Below are 6,911 nucleotides of genomic sequence, written 5' to 3'. Positions count from 1 at the left end.
AATAAAACCCACACAGGAGCTAGAAAAACAAAACTCAAATTGCCATCTTAGGGTGTTCACTCCTCTGCCAGTGGGTGTCACTGACTTATCAGCACAGAGGAAACAAGCAGAAGAAAGCTTGAAGAAACAGAGCAAAAAGGACACAAAATACTTTTTAAATAAGCCTCCCATGCTAAACAAAGTTTAATAGCTAACACTGCTTTAAAAACAGGGATTTAGGTATGCAAGATAAGTGTGTGGATAATGTGAAAGAAAAAATGTTCAGACATACTGTACCTTAGGTATTTACATTCCTGTTTTTATAATTATCTTAATTAAAGAGTAATTATTTCACTTCTAGATAGGCTTATCTCTAACATGAAACTACTTGTCTGCCATTACCAAAAATAAATAAATAAAAAAGGAAACATCAAAATTGCATTTGTGACCAACTTTAATGGATGTTTTCTATTGTTAATACTGTCTTAACTGCAAGAAAAATACCTTGTACATGCAATTGGTATTGGTAGGCTGGAGGAAGAAGTCATGTTATTAATTATAGAAGCAGGATTTTCAGAAGCACCCAGGCAGTCAATCAGCTAACAAAACTGTGGTTTTTTTCTTTGCTTGAAAGAAAGGACAAGAATACAAACTATTAACCCATTGTTAACCACAAAATATAGGGAGAGCTCACTTCCCCCAAAGGGTAAAACCCAATGGAGACAAAAATTGGAGGTTCCCTTTGCTGAATGCCTTCCATCTTGCTATGTCACTAGGAGCGAGGGGTTTCTTCATGTGGAAGACAACACAGGACCTACACCAAAACCCCATGGATCCTGGGGACTATGGAGCCATGTGGAAGAATGCTCATTGTTTCTGCAACAGCTTTAGGCTGCAACATGACTCCAATGGAGCCATATTACCAAGGACTCCTTTGGTTGGTTACCTGCATTCAGCAGTTCCCTTAAGAGGGGTTCCTGACCACACAGGGAATGATAAGAGAGCCTGGGGCTGTATTACCTTTCCTGGGGAATCTACCCAGGACCGGGATGGGAAATGTGCTTTCTCACTAGTCTCCAGCATTGGCCACCCCATTTGTGACCCCAGTCCACCACCCACTCTCTCTTTCAACGCCCCTCTGTATTAACCCCAGTAGTATCAGGGACGAGGGAGTACTGAAGTAGTATCAGGGACGAGGGTTGGAGAGAGAGTGTCATCATGGAGGTGGCTGAGTCTCCCTTCTGCACAGAACATTGGCAGGAAAAGTGTGTTAACTAACATGAGTTAATTAATATTTTAAAACATCTCTTAGCACCTAGAGTAGACAGGGCTCAATATCTTTAAAAACACATTAGCTGGTCACGGTAAACCTCAAGAGCTGACCATGACCAGTTATTGCATTTATAAAAGTCGCCATCTTTACCTGCACTGCATGCTAAGTGTTGTTTAAAAACAAGTTAATTAACACATCAGCTAACATTTTAAAATACCACCAGTTTCACCGTCTAGACAAGTCTTTTGTTTTATTGCTCACTGAGGTAACTGCTACACCCATTGTTACCTGTTTTACTCAGTGAGAACCTGGACCTACCCCCATTGCAGTCAATAGGAATTCTGCCACTCACTGGAGCAGGAGCAGCCTTTTGGGAAGAGCTTGCTGTGGAGGTGCAACACCCATTAGTACCAAGTTTTTTATTGCTCGCTGTGCTAGGTGCTATGCCCTTGGCATCAAATAGTTAGACCTCACGCCAGCATCATGTGACTTCCACTGACAGGTGCAAAGAAGGGTGCAGACAAGCTGCTCTTTGCCTTTAAATTCCCTGACTACTTCTTTTCTAAGGGGCAATGGAAATACTAGACATGCTGAACTACATGGTTCAGTTCTTAGAAGCTATGTCATTGCTGCTAAGCAGAACACATTTCTCTAAAACACCTCAGTACTGATATTTTTAAATAAATTGATTATTATGACAATTACTAAATGTTTATGGAGAAAATTGGGTTTCTAAAGCTATATTGGAATGACTGCTTAGAGGATAATGGGATATCATTTCTAACAGAGAGGTGCAATGGTAATTACTGACCATGAGAATTGTGTGGCTTTAAATATTTTCCCTAAACAAAAGGGATTTGGGGGACTGGAGAGCTACTAAACCCTTTTGGGGGCAGTTTGAAGTTAGCTGTGAAGAAAAGAGATGTCTTCAGGCTGAAGTCCAGACTGGTTTCTACAATATTGTTATTTACTGTAAATATTTTTTAAAAAAATTACAATCCTACTGGGATTATATGAGGCGCCTATTACATCAGCCTTACAAATAGTAAACCAATAGAAATGTACCAATTACAGGCAAAATCCTGCCACCTTTCAAGTCAATGAGAGTTTTGTCATCAACTTCAATGGGGCCAGGATTTCACCCTATTTGTTCTTGCACACAATTACTAGAGATGAAATTGTAGGATATTTAAATAAATGATCTATGTGAATAAATCTATGATACTCTCAAAGCTCTTTCTTACTAAAGAGATTTGGTTAGTTTCTATTCTGCCCCCCAGTGGCTTAACAATGAAACAGACCAAGATAAATTAAAAAAAAAACTAAAAAACTAAACTGAAGAGTACACATGTTCCAATCTATATCTTCTAGATTTTACTTGTGGATATAAGAGAAGATTTGTCAAATGCTAGGTGATTATGGAAAATAGTAAGAATAATCTACTTCTGTCTCTAATCAAATATCAGATTTGCACTGATCAGAAATACACTGCTTGCATCCGAAGAAGTGGGTATTCACCCACGAAAGCTCATGCTGCAAAACATCTGTTAGTCTATAAGGTGCCACAGGATTCTTTGCTGCTTCTAATCAAATAGATATTGTAAAGTCAATTTTCAGTGAGATAAATGCAGTATCTACATAAATAAATGCCATTTTACTTTTCCCCGTAATGAACAGCTATTAATTTCACCAAAAATTAAATAATTTGCAAATATAATTATCAAAATCACTTGTAGAACATATTTTAATGAACTATTTTTTGAACCATTTGTAGTTCATTATATAGGGGATTCATATATTTATTAATGCATTAAATTAGCTGTGGATGTATCGAAACTGAAATTGCTTCTGGCTTTCAATGTATTGCCATGCAACACAATATTATTTTATTAGAGCTTCTAATAAATAATTCTTCTTTACTGAATGAAAATCTGGGTCTTAAGTAGTCTCAATAGACACGTGAAAATAAAATTCCTTTTTCCAAATGATTTTGTACTTTATTGCTGTATTTGGAAAAATGATTGTTTGTATTCTCTATGGAATCATATCCTGATAACATGATAATGATGCTGGCAGTGGAGTTTGTGCTTGTGTGATGGCTATTTTATCCTGGAAACATGGTTCAAACAGAATTGCCACAACATTTTTTTCCTATAATAAAAATTCTGCTGTTGGTATAACTGACAGAAATTTCTTTTTTGGATTCAATTTCCTCTCCTTATTTCCCCCCCAGACAGAGATATTGCTGGGGATAAGTAATGAGGCTGCTATGTACATTTTAGCCATTAATTTCTCTAGTGACCAAGTCATATGAGCAGAGAATCTGAGTACTAAAAGTTGGTTAAGCAAGGATAATAAGGGAGCTCCTCACCATTTAAGTCTTGTAACTGCTACTTGAGCCAGCATTCTCCAGGGCAGTTTGCTTGTCCCAACCCAACTCTGGCAGAGGCCTGGAGTCCCTGCGCTCGTTCTGTTTTTCTGCCCCTCTGGCTGCTGCTCAACCCAGGGCCAGGGCTGTTTCCTGAGGCTGCTGCTCCTCCTGCTAGGGATGGAGGAGCTCCCTTCAAGATTTCTCCCCCGCACTTCCAGATACTGCTCCTCCAACAGGGGTTTGGTCTCCCTGCCCATCCACAGTTGCTCCTCCTTTGCCAGAGTTCTCTTCCACACTTTACCCCCCTCTTTGCTCCTCTCCCACCCCAAATGGCGGCTGCTTCTTTGGCTGGGGCACTCCCGAGCTGGTCACTCGCTCTCCCTGCCCTGCCTTAGCTCAGTGGGGCCAGAGCTCCCCTCAGCAGCGCTCTGTGGCTGTATCTGCTCTAACTCACACTGGTACCACAAACCACCCCTACCCGCTTTGGGCAATTTTACTGCACTGTCCTGTGACACCAGGCTCACAAAGGGGAACCCACCTCAGGGAAAATAGCAACTTCCCTCTCCCTCCACTTAGTCTGTTCTGTGCTCCTTTCCCTCACTGCCCTATACCTGCCCCCCAAATTCAGGGTGCTCCTCTCCAGCTTTTGTCCCCACTCTCCTGCCAGCTCCAGCCCCATTTGCCTCATCGGCTGCTCACCCCACATCTCCCCTTACCTGGGCTGGGAGTCAGGAAGTGGTGGTGGGGCTTCTGGGCTGGGGCTGCTGCTCTGCTGGGAGAGGGCTCAGCCACCTTCATCCCACTCACCCCTGCCCTCCGCCCCAGAGGAGAAGGGCTGGCTGGCTCTTCCCTCTTACCGGTGGTTGCTAGGCTACAGAACTCCCAGCAGGTGGGGGGGGGGGGGGAGAAAGTAGAACAGAGCAAGGGCTTCTGGATCAGCCTTGGGACACTGACTGCACTAGTAGCTGCAGGCATTAAGTGGTACTGTTGAACACCATGCTCAGTCAGAGGCAGAGTTTAAGAACAGCAGCCCTCAAGGCATCACAGTACGCCAGCCCCTTGACCTGGCAGTGCAATGCACTTTGCCAGTCCCAAGCATTATAAAATTGAGAGTCACATCCCCCCAAAACCAGGAGATTTGGCTTAAAAGGTTTTGATTTTTAAAATAATTTGGGTTTTATTTTGACAGTGTGGTCTAAAGGCCAGAGCACTGGACTGGGGTTCAGGAGACTGTGTTCTAGTCATGGCTCTGCCACTGGTTTGCCAGGTGACTGTGGGCAGGTTACTTCACTTCTATGCCTCAGTTTCCCCATCTGTAAAATGGAGACAATGATGCCACCCTCCTTTGTAAAGTGTTTTGATATGTACTGGTGAAAAGTGCTATGTAAGAGTTAGTGATTATTATTTTATTGGTCTTCTGATTTTTGAACCCTTAGCATACACATCTTCAAACTTTGTGCCAAAACCATGAAGGCTAGAAGTTTACTTTTAAAAAAAAATAAAGCTGATATTCATATAACATGACTCCAGGATCTGGGGCTTTAAGTAAACCACCAAACACCACAAGAGTTCCAGGCATCCCTGTGATGTTTTTATTAAGGCATGGAAAGCTTATTTTTAACAAAATTATTTTTATTTAAAAACCAGTCCATAACACAGCAGTGAGGGCCTGTAATAAGGCACAGCCCACCAGTCTCTTCCTCCACCTCCTCTAAAAAGGGAGAAGGACCTGGTTTCCAAAATGGAGGAACCACTATTGTGAATGCCAAGTATTAAAAAATGAATCAGGGGTCTCAAAATCATGAGATTGTCTGAAAAACGGATTTTAGGTGGTTGTTTTTTTTAAAAAAATCTTTGGTTTCATTTTATGTGTTTTCATTTCTGAGCTTCTAGAGTGCACTCAAAATTTTCTGCACAAACCATGAGGGGAAGAAACTTTTTTTTTCAATTAACGTTGAGAGTCTCTTGTTATCACATGACTCCAGGAATTGGGGCTTTAAGACAACACCAATATCATGAGATTCATCATCAAATCACAAACCTGGGCAACAATGAGGATGACCTTTGTTCTCTGCAGCCACACCACACATTCTTACACAAAGACAGCTGCTCCACTCAAGCCCCAAAGAACAGCCTTTTGAGGGAAGGGGAACATAGTAATGCCCCATCCCACAACAAGGAGAAGAGTGGAAGCACCATAGCTCTGCTACCCCTTACTTTAGCCCCTGGAGGATACTAAATATTGGTTGTGCAGAGTCCTCTTTGTGGAGGGGAGGATTTGCAGAGGGAAAGTGGTTGTGACTCTGATTCTCTAACACTTTACAATTCCTGTAGTCATTTAGACACTAAATGCGTATGTCTACCCTGCAACTCAACACCCACAGCTGGCCTGCGTCAGCTGACTTGGGCTCACAGGACTTTGGCTGTGGGGCTCTAAAATCTCAGTGTAAATGTTGGGGCATGGGCTGGAGCCTGAGCTCTGGGATCCCAGGAGGGGAGGAGGGTCTGAATGTCTATGCTTCACTATCACAGGGTGCTCCACTCACCACTTGTGTGGATTAGCTCCTCAAGGTCAATGCTCCTTCCCATGGTTGTATGCTATCACCCCATCTCTCACTCTGATCTGCAGCTCCTCTCTTGTTCCAGCAACCACAGCATCCTCTTTGTGACTCAGCCCTCTGGCTAGCTCACTCAGCGTTTCCCCACTTCTGGAGTACAGTCCTTCAATTCCCTGTCACTTCCACAGTGCCCCAGGCAGGCTTCCAATTCGCAGCCCCACCAATCTACGCCACAGCCTTAATAGCTGGGAGGGGAACCCAGGCCTGCCCACTATTCCAGGTTCCAGCTCAGGGACCCTCCACCCAGCAGTTCTGAGCTTTCCTCTCCCAGCCCTGACTGCTCAGTCCCTGCTCAGTCCTATAATTTCTGGTTCCCCTGCTTGTTCTGGGTGTACCAGCTCCAAACCCTCTTCCTAGAGGGTAACTATCCTTTTCTAACAGCAGCCGCTTTCTGTGGCCAGCTTCCCAGCTTTATAGGCCCTGCCTGTTGCTGCTCAGATGAATCTGCCGCAATCAATTCCTATAAAGTTAGTAGGTGCTTTCCAGTGCTGTGTGGGGTGGACACCACATCACATTCACTTTTACAGCTCCAAAAATTCAAGCCCGGTGAGCCCAAGTCAGCTGATATAGGCCAGCAGATGTTTAACTGCAGTGTAGACAATATCCTATGATACTACAGTGCCTGGACCATAAGTACTTAGACTATGGGTGGGCAAACTATGGCCCGCAG

Source organism: Mauremys reevesii, linkage group 7 (genome assembly GCF_016161935.1).
Source record: "Mauremys reevesii isolate NIE-2019 linkage group 7, ASM1616193v1, whole genome shotgun sequence".
In the NCBI taxonomy this organism is placed as follows: domain Eukaryota; kingdom Metazoa; phylum Chordata; order Testudines; family Geoemydidae; genus Mauremys; species Mauremys reevesii.
The sequence above is the reverse complement of the archived record's forward strand: the minus strand, read 5'-3'. Positions refer to the sequence as shown.